This window comes from Heterodontus francisci, chromosome 24 (genome assembly GCF_036365525.1).
Source record: "Heterodontus francisci isolate sHetFra1 chromosome 24, sHetFra1.hap1, whole genome shotgun sequence".
Taxonomy (NCBI): domain Eukaryota; kingdom Metazoa; phylum Chordata; class Chondrichthyes; order Heterodontiformes; family Heterodontidae; genus Heterodontus; species Heterodontus francisci.
The window spans coordinates 20704726-20727538 of NC_090394.1; positions in this window are offsets into that span (position 1 = coordinate 20704726).

Consider the following 22813-nt stretch of genomic DNA (forward strand, 5'->3'; position numbering starts at 1 on the left):
AGGTCAAAACCTCCCTGTACATGGATGACGTCGCCGTCTTCTGCTCGGATCCGCTGTCCGTGCGCAGACTGATGAGCATCTGCGACCAGTTCGAACTGGCCTCGGGAGCCAAAGTTAACCACGGCAAGAGCGAGGCCATGTTCTTTGGAAACTGGGCTGACCGATCCTTTGTCCCCTTCACCGTCAGGTCAGATTACCTGAAGGTGCTGGGGATATGGTTCGGAAGGGCCGGGGCGTGCACCAAAACATGGGAGGAGCGAGTAGCCAAGGTACGACAAAAGTTGGGCATGTGGGGGCAGCGATCTCTCTCCATTGTGGGTAAGAACCTGGTCATCAGGTGCGAGGCGCTCACGTTGTTGCTCTACGTGGCGCAGGTCTGGCCCATACCCCACTCCTGCGCCGTGGCAGTCACCCGAGCCATTTTCCGCTTCGTCTGGGGATCTAAAATGGACCGGGTCCGGAGGGACACGATGTTCAAATCTCTGGACAAGGGTGGGAAAAATGTACCCAACGTGGCCCTCATCCTGATGACCACCTTCGTGTGCGGCTGCATCAAGCTATGTGTAGATCCCCAGTACGCAAACTCCAAGTGTCACTACGTGCTGAGGTTCTATCTGTCCCCGGTGTTGCGAAGGATGGGCCTGGTCACATTGCCGCGGAACGCACCATGCAGTCGGGCGGCTCCGTACCACCTATCCTTCGTGGAGCAGTTTCTGCGGAAAAACACCTTTGACCACCGGTCCATCGGGCAATGGTCTGCACGGAATGTCCTCAAGGCCCTGCGGGAAAAGGAAACGGTGGATCCTGTCGGATGGTTCCCCGAGCAGATCGTCAAAGTCATTTGGCGGAATGCCTCATCACCAGAACTTTCAAACAAGCACCAAGACGTAGCTTGGCTGGTGGTGAGAAGGGCCCTCCCCGTCAGATCCTTCATGCACACCCGAAGTCTCGCCCCCTCCGCCCAGTGCCCCCGCGTTGGCTGTGGTGGGGAAGAGACGGTCGCCCACCTCCTCCTGGAATGTGCCTTTGCAAAGCAGGTGTGGAAAGAGATGCAGTGGTTTTTGTCAAGGTTCATCCCAAGCAGCTCTGTAACACAGGAGTCTGTGCTCTACGGGCTGTTCCCAGGGACGCACACCGAGACAAACATCAACTGCTGCTGGAGGACTATCAATTCGGTGAAAGACGCCCTTTGGTCTGCCCGAAACTTGCTGGTCTTCCAGCGCAAAGAGTTGTCCACCACCGAATGTTGCAGACTGGCACATTCCAAGGTCCAGGACTACGTGCTGAGGGACGCACTAAAGCTTGGGGCAGCCGCAGCAAAGGCTCAATGGGGAAAGACCACAGTGTAAGGTTCCCCCACCAAGCTGGACTGAGGGGCTGGATCCATGGGAAACCCCTCGAACTGTATCGTTAATATTCTCAATTGCTGTAAATGTAAAACTGTAATTGACATGACAATTGTGAAAAGGAAGGGTTGGGAAGGAACTCATGACAGTATTGAAGGAAACTGATCTCCCTTGCAATGTTTGTATTTTTTGGTGCTGTTTGGAAACTGTCTGGCAATGTAATTTTTACAGATGTTTATGAATAAAGTATATTTTGGAAATAAAAAAAAAAATATTCAGTGCAGAAGCTTAAGAAGTGATTTAATTGAGGTGTTTAAGATGATTAAAAGATTTGATATTGTAGAAAGAGAAATTGAAACTGTCTTCCCACATTCGAGATTCCCTGACCAGTAGAAACAATCTCTCAGCTTCTATCCTATCCAGCCCTTTCAGAATGTTGTATGTCTCAATTAGATGGCCTCTCATTTTTCTAAACTCCAGAGAATATCGGCCCAATTTGCTCAGCTTCTCATCATAGGACAACCCCCTCATCCCAGGGACCAATTTAGTAAATCTTTGCTGCACTGCCTACAGTGCAAGAATATCCTTTCTTAAAAGTGGAGACCAAAACTGCACACAGTATTCCAGGTGCGGTCTCACCAAAGCCCTGTACAATTTTAGTAAGACTTCTTTATTCCTGTACTCCAATACCATTGCAATAAAGGCCTTCCTTATATCCTGCTGCACCTGCATGTTAACTTTGTGCATTCCTTGTACGACTACCCCAAATCTCTCTGAACATCAACACTTACCATTTTTACACCTTTTAAAAAATATTCCGCTTTTCTATTTTTACGACCTATGTGAATAACTTCACACTTCGCTACATTATACTCCATTTGCCATCTTGTTGCCCACTCAATTAGCCTGCCTATATCTCTTTGAAGCCTCTCTATGTCCTCCCCACAGCTTACCTTTCCACCGAGCTTTGAATTATCAGCAAACTTCTCTTCATCCAAGTCATTAATATAGAGAGTAAATAGCTGAGGCCCCAGCACTGATCCTTGTAGCACTCCACTATTCACTGCCTGCCAACTTGAAAATGCCCCATTTAGGCCCACTCTCTGCTTCCTGTCTGTTAACCAATCTTCTATCCATGCTAATATATTACCCCCAACACCATGAGCCCTTATCTTGCCTATTAATCTTTTATTTGGCACCTTATCGATAACCTTTTGGAAATCCAGATATATTACATCAACTGGTTTCCTTTATCTACCCTACTAGTTACATCCTCAAAAAACTCTAATAAATTTGTCAAACAGAATCTCCCTTTAGTAAAACCATGCTGACTTGTTCTAATCATACTATGCTTTTCCAAGTGCAATGTTAAGACTTCTTTAATAATAGTTTCCAGCATCTTGCCAACAATGGATGTTAGGCTAACTGGCCTGTAGTTCCCTGTTTTCTCTCTACCGCCTTTCTTGAAAAGTGGTGTAACATTTGCCAACTTCCAATCTGACAGGACCATTCCTGAGTCTAAGGAATTCTGGAAAATCATAGCCAGCGCATCCACTATCTCTGTAGCTATCTCTTTTAGTACCCTAGGATGTAGACCATCTGGTCCTGGGGACCTGTCAGATTTTAGTCCCTCAAGTTTCTCCAATACTTTTTCTTGGCTGATATTGATATCCTTAATTTCCTCATTCTTTTTAGCCCGTGGGTGACTGCCAATTTCTGGTATGGAACTTGTGTCTTCTACTGTGAAGACAGACAAAATATTTGTTCAATGCCTCTGTCATTTCCTCATTCCCCATGATGATTTCTCCTGTCTCTGCCTCTAAGGGACCAATGTCTACTTTAGCTACTCTCTTCCTTTTTTTGTACTTATAAAAGCTCTTACAATCTGTTTTTATATTGCTGGCTAGTTTACTCTCATATTCTATTTTTTTTCCTTTTTATTAACTTTTTGGTGGCCCTTTGTTGGTTTCTAAAATGCTCCTAATCTTCAGATTTGCTACTATATTTTGCAAGATAGTAAGCCTCTTTTAGTCTAATACTCTCCTTAACTTCCTGAGTGAGCCACGGATGGGTGTTTCTTGATGAGTTTTTGTTTTTGAATGGAACCCTTTGAGTTGTTTCTTGTTTGTCATAGAGTCATAGAGTTATATAGCACAGAAACAGACCCTTCGGCCCATCGTGTCCATGCCAGCCATCAAGCACTTATCTATTCTAATCCCATTTTCCAGCACTTGGCCTGTAGCCTTATATGCTATGGCATTTCAAGTGCTCATCTAAATACCTCTTAAATGTTGTGAGGATTCCTGCTCCCACCCCTTCAGGCAGTGCGTTCCAGATTCCAACTACCCTCTGGGTGAATATTTTTTTCCTCAAATTCCCTCTAAACCTCCTGCCCCTTACTTAAATCGATGCTGCTGGTTATTGACCCCGCTGTTAATGGAAAAAGTTTCTTCCTATCTATCCTATCAATGCCCGTCATAATTTTGTCTACCTCAATCATGTCCCCTCTCAGCCTTCTCTGCTCTAAGGAAAACAACCCTAGCCTATCCAGTCTCTCTTCATAGCTGAAATGTTCCAGCCCAGGCAACATTGTGGTGAATCTCCTCTGTAGTTTGTGATTGAAATGTGTCACTTTCAAACTTAACAAGAAATTTAATGATATTATGATCACTATTTCCCAGTGGATCTTTTACTATGATATTGCTTATTAACCCTGTTTCATTATACAGTACAAAATCTAAGATAACTTTATCCCCAGTCAGTTCTCCAATGTATTGCTCCAAGAAACTGTCACAAAAACATTCTACAAACTCATCTTCTATGCCACTGTTGCCAATTTGATTGTCCCAGTCTATATGCAGAATAAAGTCCCCCACAATTAATACATTACCTTTTTTACATGCTCCAATAATTTCCCGTTTAATGTTCTGTCAATAATATAACTGTTGTTAGGGGGCCCGTAAACTATTCCCACCAGTATTTTCTGACTGCTGCTATTCCTAATTAGCACCCAAACTGATTCTATTTCATGATCTTCTGAAATCCCTTCTTATTAATGTCCTTATGTCAACCTTTACTATCAGGGCTACCTCTCCTCCTTTGCCACTCTGTCTGTCTTTCAGAAATATTGTGTACCCTGGAATATTCATTTCCAACGTTGCACTCCTTGTAACCATGTCTCAGTAATAGTAATTAGATCTACATCATTTACCACAATTCGTGGTGCTTGTTCATCTGTCTTATTACAGATGCTTTGTGAATTCAGATAAAGGAACTTTAATTAAAATTTTTTACCTCTATTCCCTGCAATGATCTTATTTGCCGACATATAATTTTTGTTAAATTCTCTGTCCCATTCTGTTGGGAGGTACCCACATCAGTATCCTGTTCCGATGCCCTGACCCCTCCCGCCCCAGGTTAGTTTAAAGCCTGTCCACAGCCCCAGTTATACGATTGCCCAGGACACTGAACCCAGCCAATGGAATAGCTCCCTCTTCCCTGAGTACTGATGCCATTTCCCCAAGATTCGACACCCCTCCTTCCCATACCACTCTTTGAGCCACGCATTTAGTTCTCTAATCTGCTTGACTCTGTGCCAATTTGTGCGTGGCTCAGGTAACAATCTGGAGATGATTATCTTTGATGTTCTGCATTTTAGTTTGGACCCTAACACCTCACATTCTCAAAGCAGGACTTCATTTCTAGTTCTACCTATGTCATTGGTTCCCACATGGACCAGGACAACTGGATCCTCCCCCTCCCACTCCAGGTCCTCTCCTGCCGCAAGGAGATGTCCTTAACCCTGGCATCGGGCAGGCAACACAGCTATCGGAGCTCCCAACATTGGAGATCACGAGAGAGGAGGGTGACAGGATGAGCGGAGATGGCAAGGCTAGAGTCACAAGGCAAAAGGATGAAGTGTCATCTCTGCTCTCGCAGCCATATGTGGAAACTGAAGGAAATTATTTGAACTCATGTGAAGCACATACTTGAGGTGCCTCTGTTTGTGTCTCCACTGCAGGTGCCACACTCGAGTAGCAGAATGCCGTGTGGCCCAAGAATCCTCCTCTGGGAGGAAGAAGAAGCCAATGACCCAGAGGGTGCACCATCACCTGCCTCTTCTCACCCCCCCCCCCACCAGCGCAGATACATCCACAAGGTCTGTGGGGGATTTAAGATTAGAATCTGGGTCACAAGCTGGTGTGCACGACACAGACATATTCCAGCAGCTGAGGGAGCATGTGCCAGCCGGGTTCCCTGACAATCGGAGGACTGCTGGGGACCAGGCCCCTGCTCAGCCCCACGCTCATAATGATCCTCTGTTTGTTGCTATGAGAAGTCTGCTGGATGTGCAGCAAAGCCATGAGGAAAATATGTCGGAGATGCTTGAGGTCATGCGTGGCTTTGCGCGTGCCATCAAAGAGTCGATGCAAACCATGACGTCTGCCATGTCCGTGGCATTTGAGCGTATGGTTTCCTCAGTTGAGAGTCTGGTGAGTTCCATAGCGAGTCTGGTTGAACACTCGAGCCATGTGCGATCTGACCTGCACTCCATCGCTGTTGCTGCAGAGTCTAAGCGAGAAGGAGACGAGGAACCTGGACCTCCCTCTAGGTGCACCTTCCCCTCAGGGAGACAAGCAGGTGCCATCGTGCATGCAGGTTGAGGAGGAGTGCGTGCCAGCTTCCCAGGGGCCTTCCTCTCAGGATACCACCAGGAAAGCAGCGTCTCGTCCTCCCCCTGACATTGACCCCCTTACCTCCAGTAGGTGAGCCCATGGGGGATACTCAAGCACCATTGCTGCAGATCCCCAGTAGGATGAAGCCATCAAGGCCCCGTTCCTCCAAAGGACGCTGCCATGGTCATCCAGAGCAAGGGGGCAGCAGACTGAACAGACTGCCTCCTCCTCAGCTGGTAATCTAGGGATAGCACCTAGACATAGTGGGAGAAAAAGGAAATTGAAACAGTTTTGATCACAAAGGTGGCATGGGTGCTGTACAAATTGTCACCATTGAAAAGATGATTTAAGTATTTTTATTTAATGCAAAATTTGATCCACTCTCAGTCATGTTTTGCTTGGTTACAGATGGCTGCAAAGACGTTTTGTGGAGGCCTATGGCAGGAACGCACTGATGCTTGCAAAGCATCTCAGGAAATGTCCAATGTCCATTCCTCATTGGAATTTGAGCCTTCAATCTTCAATGATGGCTGTTTTCCTATTGATGATAAATAACTTTTTCCAATACTGTCATGCCTTACTTTTGCTTTCGACAGTCATAACTAAACACTGCTTGCAGTGCTGTGTAGTCACATTCATCATAGTCCATAGATGATTTCAAATGCCAATCACATGGAAGCGCAGCAATGCTTCATTAAGATTACAGAGATGAACGAGACCTCATACAAAAGGGAATTTCTGTGCGAAATTGTTATGTTTCTCCTCCCAACATTCCTTGATTATATGGCTTATAGTTGGCTGAAACGTGTATAAATGAGGTTCTCCTTGATGTCCCTTGCATGTCTCTCCATGGCCATCATATCGATGACAGCATCATTGTCATTGTTGTCCTCCTCCTCACCCTCTTCATAGTCATCCTCATATGAGGAGGGCTGGTGTTCCTCCTGTTCCTACGCCTGCAAAATATTGCCAGATCTAATTGCAAGGATGTGCAAGGCAAGCAGACAACAATTATTCGTGACACCCTCTGTGGTGTGTACTGAAGAGCCCCTCCAGACCAGTCAAGGCAACGTAGTAGCATTTTCAGCATGCCAAATGTGTGTTTAATGATGGCTCTGGTGGATGCATGAGCGACATTCTACCCCTCTTCAGCAGCGCTTTGGAGATGATGTACTTGTGTCATCAACTATGTACAAAAGGGATAACTCTTGTTACATTAGTAGTGGGGAAAAGGCTAGAATCTATTCTAAAAGATGTGATAAATGGACACTTGGATAATAATGATCTGATTGGGCATAGTCAACATGGATTTATGAATGGCAAATCATGTTTGATGAACCTGCTGGAGTTTTTTGAAGATGTTATTAATAGAATTGATAAAGGGGAGTTGGTGGTTGTAGTATACTTGGATTTTCAGAAGGCTTTTGATAAAGTCCCCCACACAAGGTTGGTTAGCAAAATGACAGCACATAGGATAGGAGATAATATACTGGCAAGGATTAAGGCGAGTAACTCACCTCCTGGCTCCCTAAATCCTGTCCACTATCTACAAGACACAAATCAGGAGTGTGATGGAATACTCTCCACTTACCTGGATGAGTGCAGCTCCAACAACACTCAAGAAGCTCCACACCATCCAGGACAAAGCAGCCTGCTTGATTGGCACCCCATCCACAAACATTCACTCCCTCCATCACAAATGCACAGTGGCAGCAGTGTGTACCATCTACAAGATGCACTGCAGCAACTCACAAAGGCTCCTTAGACAGCACCTTCCAAAACCTCTACCACCTAGAAGGACAAGGGCAGCAGATGCATGGGAACACCACCACATGCAAGTTCCCCTCCAAGCCACACATCATCCTGATTTGGAACTATATTGCCGTTCCTTCACTGTCGCTGTGTCAAAATCCTGGAACTGCCTTCCTAACAGCACTGTGGTTGTACCTACTCCACATGGATTGCAGCAGTTCAAGAAAGCAGCTTACCACCACCTTCTCAAGGGCAATTAGGGATGTGCAATAAATGCCAGGCTAGCCAATGACACCCAAATCCCATGACCGAATAAAAAAGTAAATAATAGGCAGAAAATAGAGCGTAGGAATAAACGGGTCATTCTGACTTTGGCAGGCTGTGACTAGTGGGGTACCACAAGGATCAGTACTTGGGCCCCACCTGTCCACAATATATATCAATGATTTGGACGTGGGGACCAAATGGAATATTTCCAAGTTCGCGGATGACATAAAACTAGGCTGGAATGTGTGTTGTGAAGAAGATACAAAGCGGCTTCAAGGGGATTTGGACAGACTTCTTGTGTAGGCAAAAACATGGCAGATGGAATGTAATGTGGAAAAATGCGAAGTTATCCACTTTGGTAGGAGGAATAGATGTGCAGAGTATTTCTTAAATGGTAAGAGATTAGAAAGTGTAGATGTACAAAGAGACCTGGGTGTCCTTGTCAATAAGTCACTGAAAGCTAACATGCAGGTGCAGCAAGCAATTAGGAAGGCTAATGGTATGTTAGCCTTTATTGCAAGAGGATTTGAGTACAGGAGTAGTGAAGTCTTGCTTCAATTGTATAAAACCTTGGTTAGACTGCACCTGGAGTACTGTGTGCAGTTTTCGTCTCCTTGCCTTAGGAAGGATATTATTGCCATAGAGGTAGTGCAACGAAGGTTCACTAGATTTGTTCCCGGGATGGCGGGACTGTACTATGAAGAGAGATTGGGGAAACTGGGTCTGTATTCTCTAGAGTTTCGAAGAATGAGAAGTGATCTCATTGAAACATACAAAACAATTAAAGGGATAGACAGGGTAGATGCAGATAAGATGTTTTCCCTGGTTGGTGAGTCTCGAAACAGGGACACAATTTTAAAATAGGCAGAAAGCCACTTAGGACAGAGATGAAGAGAAATTTCTTTATTCAGAGGGTTGTGAATCTTTGCAATTCTCTACCCCAGGGGGCTGTGAAAATTCAGTCATGAAGTATATTTAAAGCAGAGATTGACAGATTTCTAAATGCCAATGACATAAAGGGATGTGGGAACAGTGTGGGAAAAAGGCATTGAGGTGGATGATCAGCCTGGATCGTATTGAATGGCGGAGCAGGCTCAATGGACTGAATGGCCTACTCCTGCTCCTATGTTCCTGTGTTCCTACGAAATCATTGGCACATCGACAAAGGGCTTTGGTCATCTCTTTGATGTACCTGTGGGTCGCAGACTGCGAGATGCCACATATGTTGCCCATGGATCACTGGAAGGAGCCGCTAGAAAAAAAATTGAGTGCAGCAGTCACCTTGAGGGCAACTGGCATGGGATTCCCACTGAATCTGAACAGCTGCAGGTCATGGTGCAGGATCCTACAAATTTCTGTGACCATTTCACGTCATATCCTCAGGCGTCTCTGGCATTGCCTCTCTGACATTTGAAGATAATTTATCCTTGTCCTGAGGATGCAATGATGTGCCAGTGCCCGTCATCTATTATGCCATTCCTGGATGTTATCATTTGGAGCATCCTCACCTTCCTGTTCCGCCTGTTTCTGCCACTCAGGCATCATGGATTGAGGGAAAAGAGCCCTCCTTAATGTGTCCCTCTGCTCTTCTTCTCGTAGTACGAGACAAATTGGATGTATGAGACCCTGTCGCTGTGGCTTTTCTGAACAATAAATAAACAGAGCGTGGCAATTCAGCCCTCTTTTACAAGTGAGTTGAACACGAGGCAATGAACAACTCCCTTATATCTGCGTTCAAATTGCAATTTGCCTCCTCCCACTCTGCTTGCAATCCTTGAGTGTCCAGTGGTTTCCATTATTGTTGGAGAAGATGGTGCATGTGGAATTCAGGCAAGTCTCCTCACCTTCCAACTTCCTCCTGCAACCTTCCAGCTTGAACCCATCATCCCTGACCCACTCAATGTTACCGTTACCCTGCCCTCCGTTACCATTGAGCCTCCCCCCATTACCATGCACAGTGTAATCATCAATGTATTCATGCCATCCCTCACCCCATTCCTACTCCCATTACTATCGACATCTTACCCTTGAACCTCCTCACATCAACCTGACCATTGTTGCTGAGTCCCGTTCCCCTCCATATGAAGTTGTCGAATACCCGCCCATTAGTCTTGATCTTCCCCCATACAGAATCCATTTTCCACCATTGATGGTGACCATTCCCACTGCTAGACCATTCCCACAGCTCCCTGACATCAACAGCATTCATCCCTCACTTTAGACCCTTGCCAAATATCTTCACACAGTACTGATCGAATCCACCCACCACCCCACAGCTGACAAAATGCATCTTCACCACCAACATCAACCATTCAACAACCTGGACGCTCCAGTCCACCCTGCCCTGCTCTTCGATGCACCCGATCAACCCCCCCTTGCCTCCCTGACTACCCTCCTCTGCTCCTCCATGTTGCCCCTGTCAATGCCATTGTCACCATTCCCTGAGATGATTCATCCTTGCTGGTGCCAAGCCTGGAGGGGAATATCCATTCCAATGCTGGCGTTAGTTTAGCAGATGAATTAAAGAGAGAAGAGCACAGTCCTGAGACTCAACTGCACAAATCTGACTGTTAAACACCATGTTGAAACATTCGTGAACCGGGTGGCACAGGAATATCGCTTGCCATTCACTTAATTTGGCAGGTTGGACTAAATTGTAACTATGCATAGGGTAATGAATATTCATGTTATTTAAATGAATGCAAAGCTGCAATCTGCCACCACACTGGGGGAACCCCAAAACGCCATAAACCTGTTGTTGACTTAATTCCTCTAAAACGTCCCGCCGTCGAGAATCCGATAAAACCACCTACCACCTCATGATATCACCCTGCACACAACCACTGAGCAGACCACATAAAATTCAACCCCCCCCCCCCACCCCACCCCCCACCATACCGCCATACCTCCTTTTGTGGCTCGGTGTCATACTTTGTTTTTCATGCTCCTGTAAAGCACATTGGGACGTTTCATTATGTTAAAGATGCTATATAAATATAATGTTGTTGTTTACACCAGTTTATCTGTTGAGTTCCCTTCATCACAAACCTGAGTTAATCTTCACATGCCCATATGTGCATGCACAAGTGCTCTTCCAGCAAGGGTTATTAGGAATAGAAACCTCTTCTTTTCCCCCTTTTCGAACCCAGGAATCTAACCCTGCCACCAACATTGCTGAAACTAGGAACCATACCTGCAAGTTTCCTAACCTGTATGGGTTGGTATCACATCCAAGATATATCTACCACTCTCACTGGGAACGGGATTTTACGGTTAGCTATTATGAGGTGGGGCTCAGTCACCCTGTTCTGTGAAAGGAGAGGAGAAGTGCAGCATGCTTCTGAAGAACTTGAACCACAGATTAAGAAATTTGTTCATGGCAGAGACCAAGGGGAAGATTAATCATCAAATGAAAAAAAAGTGGAAAATGTATTCGACTGCTTGAAAGATCTTACAGAAGTAGCTCACAGACCAGAATCTACACTTTAAAATTAAACATGGAGCAGAATAGATTTAAATTAGGTATATGGCTTTTGTGAGATTAGACAAGTTGAACAGAATGGAATTGGAGCAGGGTGTAAGTCGTAAACATTTCACTTTAACTACTTCTCATTTTATCAGTGTGAAGGCCTTAAACGTTGATAGTTGAAGAAGATAGGGCTCAGTTAGTATATGGTTTAAAGCTTTGACCTGCCAGGGAATAGATTAAGTAAAATTAAAATATATTGAGAAAAAAAAGGATAGTAATTAATTGAGAGGTGATCAATATGAAAAATTTTTTTTTTTTTAATTGTGACTGTCAAAAGTAGAGTAGTAGATCTATTAATAGGAAGGTTAGGAGATTTTTGACCCAGAAGGGAATAAATGAAGCACATGCAAGGAAATGTTAGGTGTTCGGTATTTATACATAGAACAAATAATTAATTGAGGTGGTATAATATGATCCAAGATTGATTTTTCTTTTCATCTTGCTAACTTAAAAGAGGGAAGTTAAAATATAAGTGTAGAATTAATGAGATCTTTGAGGATCATTGAACTCAGAATGCCTCACTCTGAATTAATATCAAGATTAAATATGTGTCAGACTACATTAGAGAACCATTGTGTGCTGCCACAAAGATTTGCATTCATGATCCACATACTGAGTTATTGCTCTATTTTGCTGTGGGAAAGTGTCATAATTTTCCCACAGTGAAGACGGGGAAATCAAACATTCATCCTGAGGCTCTGACCCATTTATTAGAGCATTGCCAGATGCCTGAGAGTAGGTTGATTGTCTTTTGTGTGACTGGGGATGATTTGTATTACAGACAAACTAAATTGGGTGTTTTTGTCTTTAGAATTATTTTCTTGTCTCTTGGTCTTCATCTGTCTGGCAATGCACTGACAGTAGCTCAGAGGCTAGGTCTGTACCCTGACTCAAGGCTTTTGTTAGTGTCAACTGTGTGTTAACTATTGGATGCAAGGGTGTGACTTGAAAGTAAACTGTTCTCTGATTTTTCTCCCTCTCCTAGAAGGCGATGCCTGAACTCCAATTAGCGCTACCTCACATGATGTGGCCAAAACTGGAAATTCAAAAGAGTGGGAATGATACCTCTCCACGGCAGCTGTTCCCACACACACTTTCAACTTTGGTTGGGGGGTGGGGTGGGCGGGATAACCTCCTTTCAATGGAAAGGATTGTGGATGGAATGTACAACTACAGATTTCCACACCCACTGGAGTTGAAAGTTACCCCCACTTTATCTCTGTACTAAAGATACTGCCTGCTCTCTCAGGTGGATGTAAAAGATCCCACAGCACTATCCGAAGAAGAGCAGAAGAGTTCTCCCACTAACCTGGCCAACATTAATATCTCAACCAACATCACAAAAATAAAGATTATCTGGTAATTATATCATTGGCTACAGCATTTCCTACAACAGCGACTGCACTTCAAAATTACTTCATTGGCTGTAAAGTGCTTTAGGATGGCCTGAGGTTGTGAAAGGCACTATATAAATGCAAGTCTTCTTTCTGTAACAGCAAAGAGGCATCTTCCCCTCATCAAAAGTTAAAAATGACGATAGTGCATGCAAAACCACAAGAAGATTTGATTGAAATGTTTAGATTCCATTAAGAAATTGCGTGACAGTGAGGTTATGAGATTCAAATCCAGTTAAGAACACAGGACAGATAGGTGGCAGCTCTTTAAGTAGCTATGTGGGGAGATGGTGGCGTAGTGGTAATGTCACTAGACTGATAATCCAGAGGCCCAGGCCTATACCCTGGGGACATGGATTCAAATCACACCATGGCAGCTGGTGGAATTTAAATTCAATTAATTAATTTTTAAAAATCTGTAATTGAAAGCTAGTCTCAGTAATGGTGCATTGAAACTATCATTGATTGTCATAAAAAACCTATCTGTTTCACTAATGTCCTTTAAAGAAGGAAATCTGCCATCCTTACCAGTCTGGCCTACATGTGACTTCAGACCCACAGCAATGTGGTTGGTTCTTAACTGCCCTTTGAAATGGCCTAGCGAGCTGCTCAATTGTTAAGGGCATTTAGGGATGGGCAAAAAATGCTGGCCTTGCCAGTGACACCCACATCCCAGGATAGAATTTAAAAAAAGCCATCTTGTTCAGGCAATGTTATAATGTGTGAATAGGTATTAAAAACATTTTTAATGCAATAATATAAAGAAATGAAAGATAAAGCTGATCAGGTTAAATTTATATTATTAGCGGAACAGCTGTGGGAAGTTGATCCAAGTAGAAGTGTTGCAAGATTGCAACCAGAACAATATCGGCTTGAGTCTTAATCAAGAGTACAAGTAAATTAACCACAGTCAAGCTGGATGAGCAAACAGGAAGTGGCTTGTGGGTTGTGATCTTTTACGACCGAGAAATGCTTTAGAAAATGCAAGCAAGCTCTTAAAGGAGAAGGGCATTGAAATGAGAGTAAATTACATTATTTATCAGCCACAGCTGCCTTTTATTTCTTGATAGAAAAGATTAAAAAAGAGGAAGATTGGTCATTTCCTCTCCTGTCTTTCCTTCAGGTTTATAATCTTTTCCATATCTTTATATATGTTTGTTTTAAAACTTGACATGCTTACAGTCTTGAGTTTTTTTTAAAATAGGCAACAATTTAAAAATATATATATTTTGGAAACCATAGTTTAATTTGGGTTTTTTTCTCTCTCCCACTCACCCTCTCCTTTCGACCTCTTCTCCCCTGCCTGGCTTCCACTCGCCTCCCATCCTTCTATCCCTCATCCATCTGCTCACTCTACCTCCTCATCCACCCTCCCTGCTCCAATCTGCTAGGCTTACCATACTGTTGTCAATTATTCTAGTAAAGCAATTGCTTCCTCTGGGTTCAAGCTCCTCTTTGACATCATCTGGCAGCCTTTGATTCCCTCCCCTGACCTGGGCCTCTAACTATTCTGCCATCTCCTATAATAATCTACCTTCCTCACTCTCTTCTTCTGTTCTACCTTCTCCTCATCCCTGCAACCTCCAACCCTGTTATATCTTCTTCCCTCAACCTCTAATTTACTCTAAATTCCCCTCACTCCATTTATACATATAGATATACATAAGAATGTATTTATTTCCAATGAGGACTAGGTCAGGTGCAATGACAAATCGTCTTATGATGCAACTATTTGTCTACTTGGAGGTGATTTGTAGCCAGTTAGGTATGGGAGAATCAAAGGCTTATTTACTCCAGTGTCACTTAAGGATCCCTAGGGTGGACAAATTGTAACATAAAAGAGCAAAATGAATTCAGCTATTGCAGCACCCATGTGGGGGCACTCCATCAGTCGGTTAGGGGAAAACGGAGCTGAATCGCACTGACCACTAAGTTCCTGATTCACGTTTTGCTACTGTGGGGAACTACCAAGCAGAGGCCAGATTCCAAAATATAAATTGAAACCTGTGGATATTATCCTCATTAGCTTGGGCTGGAGGAGAAAAATCCACTTACACAAGCTCTCCAACACTCACACTGTCCAGTACATCTGGAAAAAAACATCACTCAACTTGATCATAAATGTTTCAATGTGAATTTCAAACCATACTTGCAAATACTGTGAGCATTAAGTTTGGCTCCTTGTAATTGTTGATAATGTCTGTAGTTTCTTTTGTTTTATGTTCAACACAACTCATCATTTCCCCAGCAGAATGTCCCTGACATTTATCATTGATGCTGCATATCAAAAAGCAGAAGAGACAACTCCAATTCCATAAAATTTGGAAGATTAAGGGGTGATTTGTTCAAAGTTTTCAAGATATTAAGAGGACTTCATAGGATAGATAGAGAAAAACTATTTGCACTGGTTGGAAAGTCAAGACTACGGGACATAGCCTAAAAGTTAGAGCCAGGGCTTTCTGAAGTGAAATTAGGAAAGACTTCTACACTCTAAGGGAGGGAGAAGTTTTTACTCTTCTCTGAAAATGGCAATTGATGCGAGATCAAAAGTTAACTTTAAAACTGAGAGTGATAGATTTTTGTTAACCAAGAGTACTAACAGATATGGGGCAAAAATGGTTATATGGAGTGAGATTGCAAACCAGCCACGATCTCGGGGAATAGTGGAACAGGCTGCAGGGATTACATGGTTTACTCCTGTTCCTATGTTCCTACATATCAGACAGTCAGCCTTTTATGTCCTTCCCACCTGCAGTGACTAAAGATTTCTATTTTTGTATGAAGCACCAGTTGATAGCCCACCCAAGAACTGACAAATGAGGCAGACAGGTTTGACTAATGGGCAGCCAGGCCTGAAATCAAATCCCTGAGCTTCTGATCCAAGTTGAACCACTGTACTATGGTACAAAAACAAGAAATGCTGGAATCACTCAGCAGGTCTGGCAGCATCTGTGGAAAGAGAAGCAGAGTTAACGTTTCGGGTCAGCGACCCTTCTTCGGTTCCGAAGAAGGGTCGCTGACCCGAAACGTTAACTCTGCTTCTCTTTCCACAGATGCTGCCAGACCTGCTGAGTGATTCCAGCATTTCTTGTTTTTGTTTCAGATTTCCAGCATCCGCAGTATTTTGCTTTTATTACACTGTACTATGGTCCCTGAAACAACTAGTTTATTTTAGCAGTGTAGTTGTTACATTTCAGGCTCTTTTCCAAATATCTCAATTTGTGCGTGCAGTAGAGTTCAGCTTCCATAGGGCAGATCCACAACTCCTATGATCCAAATCTAAGACCCATTAATGTTGTGAATGGGAGCAGCATGCCACAGTATTAACAGTTAACGGTGTCCCTGCCACTGGAATATTTTGCAATATTAGCTATGCACCATGTGCTGTTATCCACACTGTCAGACTGCTATATTCAGGATCAAGCAAAGCAGGATCTATAATTGTGCAGAAGCATTAAAACAATAACAAACAATAATATAATGCTTGACTTATACGCTATCTAGAAAGTAAGTGTTCAAAGTCTTAAAAGTCCTTTTCAGAAGCTGAGACTTTGATGAATACAATGTTGGTGCCTCTTTACTTCTTGGAGTCCTATCTCACCACATATTGTGGAAACACAGTTAAATCAGAGGAATAGCAGAAGAGGAAAAGCCAGCAACATTTATAATGTTCCAAGCACATTTTCTACTTAACGGCATGAAATAGATTTCATTGCTGTTGAAATCTGTCTTACGTATATCTTGGCTGACCTCAAACAAATAACTAGGCACCAATGTGGCACAATAAGTTCACATAGATTGATATTCCTCAAATTAGATAATCGATGATGAAAATAACTTGTAACTGTAGGGATTAGATGGGACTGTGAGGAACTGTCTTGCTTCTCCTAGAATCCAAAGCTATCTCTAGATACAACACAAAGACAAAATAAATCATTTTAGAATTCTATTTAAATTCACAACATATAGGCCTTTCTAAACTTCATATGAAAAAGATATAAAAGCAATTTTATAGTTTGAAGGAAGATAGAATCATGCTTCCATCACAGTGACCATTTAAATTTGAACTAATCTGAAATTATTACAAATGAGCACAGACAATATTTCAGAACAATGGTTCTTAAGCAACATTGGAAATAAATTGTAATTGGTGTTTGTTCTGTCTATTGTTCCAAATTACTGTACCTGCCAATGGGATCTTGTGCATATTCTAAACAATCTCAGTTAAACGGATATTATTGTACATCTGGAAACCAGAAAACAAAACGTAAAGGTTTCACTGGAAAATGGTAGCTAAGGCTCAGCCACATTACATTCAGCAAGCACAATAACAGATACTTGAAAACAGCTGGAAAATGCTCACCTCAAAAAAACTTCAAATGAATCATGCTCGTCTACCGAATAATTTATAGCCAGAGACTGGAAATCTTTTGTAATATTCGGATGTCTGAAGAAGGCTCAGAAATAATTCTTGGAAATACTGAGGGCTGAATTTTCACCATGAAGGCGAGAAACAGGAGTCAGGTTTGTTTTTGGGTCAGAAACCCCGCCTCCGGTGGAAACCTGATTAAAGTCCCAATGTTCACGAGGATGAGACCTGATTAGTATGGAGACAGGTTCCTTGTCCACTTTGAGCCAGTGTGGGTGGGAACAGGGGTAGATCAGATGAAGTGTGGGACTCATTTCAGTTCCCAAAACAGCCATCACTGAGGCTGCTAAGGGAGAGATCTGCTGGTTGTGCCAAAACCTTTCACAGCACCTGAGCGAAGTGCAATATCACTGGACAGCTGGAGACCTGGCACCCAGGGCAGGACTGCCCCTTGCTTTATCGATGCCAACCTGGATGCAATGTTGGAGGCCGTGAGGGAGAGGATGGAAGTCCCCTTCCTGAAAGGTGGCAGGAGGAGGCCACCAAGTGGAAAGAAGCACAGTGGGTCACTGGGGTGTGATTTTACTGTCTCTGTCTACTGTTTTCCTCTCTCTACACTGAATAGACGATGACACTTTAAGCAAGACATGGGTGGATGTGCTTTCTTCATTGGTGATAAGTGATTAGATGTTCCAGGCTGCATCTTCTATGCCTGCGTTAGTGCAGGTACCTCAGACTTCCTTCCATGCTGTGCCCTTCAACCTGGCTGAGAGGGCTCAGTTGAAATATTCCTGAATCAGGAGATCCCTGACATTCATGGCATCCTCATCAGCCCTTCACGCCCCAAGCCGTATCCAGGAGGGCACCTCTCTGTTCAGCATCACCTCCCTCCACTTCCTCTTGCTCTTCCTCTCTCACCTCCTGCTCCTGCTCCTCTGCCGATGAACTGTTTCCTTCCAGGTCCTCACCTCAAGGTCCACATCTCTCTGGAGGGCCACCACAATGATTAAGATACTTACAGGAATGTACTGCAGGGTGCCACCCAACCATTCCAGGCACCAGAATCACATCTTCAGAAGCTCAATAGCCTGGTCAATGGTTGTCCTACTGAGCAGGTGGCATTGGTTGTAGTGCCTCTGTGCCTCTGTCTGGGGCTCCTGTAGAAAGGTGAGTAACCATCTCTTCAAGGGATTTCCCTTGTTCCCTAGGATCCATACACACACTTTGGGGGATGGAGTGAAGATCTGCAGCAGCCTGGACTAGTGGAGGATGACGGAGTCATGGCAGCTGCCAAGAAAACGAGAACACACATGGAGGGAAACCTTATTGTGGTCGTAGACCACTTGGACGTTGAAAGAGTGGAAGCCCTTTCTGTTGATGAATCTAAGTGGGCAGTCGCTGGGTACCTTGATGGCCACATGATGCAATCAATGATGCCCTGCAAATCCAACAATGCCAGTGAAACCCACTGCCCTTTGTCCCTGAAAAGCCTCATGTCGAGAAATGAATGTACTGTCCAGCTCTGGCAAAGAGGGCATCAGCGACCTGTGAGATGCAGTGGTGTGCAGCCATTTGCGAGATGCCACTAAGGTCCGCAGGTGATCTTTTGAAGGAGCCAGAAATGAAGAGATTTGAGGCCACAGTGACTTTGACGGCTACTGGCAGGGCATAGTGACCTGCGCTGCAAGGTGTGCGGTCTTCAGCAATGAGGGCACAGATGCCAGAGACCATCTCCCTAGAGAGTCGCAGTCTCCTGCAGCACTGGGTCTCAATCATCTCCAGGTAACTCCATCTTTGGCGGTTGAGGGTAAGGCCTCGACTGCCATCTGACACCTCTTTGCTCTCCTGTGCCCTCCAGCTGCTCGGGGTCTTGCCTTTCCTGCAGAGGGTGTTACCCCTCATCACCATTGAGCCCAAAATCTGACAGTTATACCTCCATTGCAAGCTGCAGCCTTTCTTTTGGACAGGTGGCCACTGAATTGTCCTTGGCAGGCTTGCCACCTGCTCTTCAGCCTCTGCAATGCCAGGGGGCGATGATCCTGTTCAATGTCCGAGTGCTGAGTGCTCACTCTCCCCCAACCTGTTAAGCACCAAGGGCACCTCCATATCCAATAATTTTGCCTTGTTGACCCTCTTCAGGGGCCAGCGTGATTTCTTTGGGGCAGCCATAACAGGCTTCCCAGTCTGTACCCACCTCCCTTCAGCTGATCTGCAACGAACAGCTCCAGAAACCCATATGTCCCCTTCATAATTCCACCTTCCAACTCTAACAAGTTCTTAATGAGCTTTTTAATTACTTTAAGTGGCCTGAATAGGGAGGCGACCGGGATCGCTGTCCAACCCTTTCCCAGCACTGGTGAACATTGCCACGCTGGGAACAGCATCTTGAAGCTGACACGCCGGCCTGCGCCAGTATTTTCAGGCACTCCTGCCTCCATTCTCACCCTCGGGGGAATGCGGGGGGCGGGTGGGGGGGAGGGTGTGGTTCCCGAAAATTCAGCCCTGAGGGGGAGTGAGACTGACTGGAATACTCCGCAGAGAGCTGGCATGGGCTCGATGGGCCAAATGGCTGCCTTCTATAGTGTAAATGACTCTATGAGTTGTGATCTAATGAATTTGGCTGTATTGCTCACAAAAGTGGGCTTGAGATGCTGAAAGCACAAGATAATAGCAATGGTGGAACTCCCACTAGTAATGAAGATCTCTCCATTTAATGTGGATTCACCACTGACTCCAGATAAAGGGCTGCTACGACCAAGGTGGAAGTAATGTACTGTTAATTCAGTCCCACTACTCCACAGGTCGTAGCATATCAAATTAAGTTTACCACCTACCGGAAAATAGCCAAATTAAACAATTTATTTATCCCCCAGAACAAAGCACACCAAACCAGGTTTCTTTAAATGACAACAAAATTAACTATTTATTAATAAACTAAATCTTAAACAATAATGAGATGAATCTATATATGTGAAAACATTTTATAACTCCTTATTCTTCCTATCCCTCATGCACACACACATGTATTCAAAAAATGGTTAACTGGGGAAAAAGGCTTTTTCTGATTACAACTATTTCTTAGGACTAATAAAATAATTTGTTTGTCACGGGACCATTCTGGTATTTCCCGGTTGGTGAGGTGGCCCAGAGTCAAATAGTCTGATGCCACTCGAAGTCTCTCCAGGCGAGGTTGATGAAAAATCTGTGATGGGTAGGCTTTAACGGCAATTTGTCTACAGAAGGTGTCACGCATATCTTTCAGCAAAAGGTGTATCAACAGGTCTACTTGGATTTTGAAGTGGCAGTCTAGCAATAGAAGTTTTCTTGAGATTTCAAGTTCTCCCAAAACACAAAAAGGCATCAGGAATCACTTTTGAGGCAGAATTTCTTCAGAGACTGGAGGCACTAGGAATCTGCTACCTTTAAAAATGCAGGGCTTCCTCTCTGCAAAGCAGTATTCCTCCACAGAGTGTAGCAACTCCTCTTTTCCTGGGTCTTTTCTCCCTCCGGGCAGATCCCAGCCACATCTCAAATTTAGGAAGTCTTTTTCCAAGAGAGGCAAATTTTTTTTAGAGTGTAGGTCTGGTCTACAAACACAGGTCCTAGCCAACTCACTGCAATGCTGCTCAGCTCACCATGCAAAGTGACACTAAAACGCACAATTAAGTCATATGACAGTCATAAAACTTCCTGTCATTTCCCTGTTGAGTTGCTTGGAACAAGTGGCTTGCAGTTTGTCCCACTCAGTTCAAACACCAAGTTTCAGCATTCAATTTTGACAGAAAATCCTTTTTCTCTGTTTTTAAAAGCTTTCAAGAAAAAAAAACTCTTGTAACAAGACATATTACATAGAATTACATTGAGTTACAGTGCAGAAACAGGCCATTCGGCCCAACCAGTCCATGCTGGTGTTTCTGCTCCACTTGAGCCCCTTCCCATCCTTCCTCATCTAATTCTATCAGCATAACCCTCTAGTCCCTTCTCCCTCACGTATTTATCTAGTCTCCCCTTAAATGTAAATACACTATTCACCCTCAACTATTGCCTGTGGTAGCAAGCTCCACATTCTCACCACGCTCTAGGTAAAGAAGTTTCCTGGTAGCCTTCCATCTCATGAGACAATGGTTTGCGTCTTGGTGGTCAGCTCTGTGTTAAACGTCACCTGGTGTGTCTCAGGAGCTCCACTCTGGTATGGCAATCTCTGCCACATTTGCTGCAAATGAAGGTAGTGGGCCTCTGTTTTCTCTGGCCCCTCTTCTCAGCCAGATGAGCTTTGCATTTCTCCTCATCTCTTCAATTCCCCTCTAAACAGTCAGCCTCCAGAGGTCCCGGCCGCCAGTGACTGTCTCTCAGTTATCAGTGTCGATGTCTGGCATCTTCATATTTCGCTTGCAGGTGTCCTTGTAGCCGAGATATGGACGTCCAGCAGTTCGTAACCCTAGTTCATGGTACAGAAGGTCTTTGGATATACTGCCATCATCTATTTGATGAACATGGCCAAGTCATCGCAGGCATCATTGGCTTAGTAATGAGTATGCTGATGGAATTAGCATGGTCCAGGACCTCTGACTTGGTGACCTTGTCCCGCCAAGGGATGCCATGGATACAATTGAGACAGTGATGATGGAAACTGTTCAGCCTTTTCTCCTCCCTTGTATATGTTGTCCAGGTCTCACTACTGTAGAGGATTGCACTGATGGGCGGCACAGTGGCGCAGTGGTTAGCACCGCAGCCTCACAGCTCCAGGGACCCGGGTTCGATTCTGGGTACTGTCTGTGCGGAGTTTGCAAGTTCTCCCTGTGTCTGCGTGGGTTTTCGTTGGGTGCTCCGGTTTCCTCCCACATCCAAAGACTTGCAGGTGATAGGTAAATTGGCCGTTGTAAATTGCCCCTAGTGTAGGGAGGTGATAGGGAATATGGGATTACTGTAGGGTTAGTATAAATGGGTGTTTGATGGTTGGCACAGACTCGGTGGGCCGAAGGACCTGTTTCAGTGTTGTATCTCTAAATAAAAATAAATAACACAGGCTTGATAGACTCGCAGTTTGTGTTCTCCATCAGTTTGCTGTTGTTCCACATTCTCTTACTCAGCTTGAACATTAACATCTGCAGCTTTTGCAATGCAAATGTTGATTTCAGCATTAAGTGACAGATTGCTGGTGATTGTGCTGGCTAGATATGTGAAGCTATCAACAACTGCCAGCACCACATTATCAATGTTGATTGATATCCGTATGGCAACTTCCTGAACCATGACTTTCGTCTTACTGAGGCTGATGGTCAAACCAGACTCTTTACAGGCGTGAGAGACTCTGTCCATTTACCGCTGAAGGTGTTCCTCAATATGGAATAGAGCATCAACATTATGGAGCAACTCTCTGATGAGGACGGCGCACATTTGTCTTAGATCTTAGGCAGAGAAGGCTGAATAGCTTTTCATTGGTTCTGGTATGTAAGTAGGCACCCTCTGTAGATGAACTG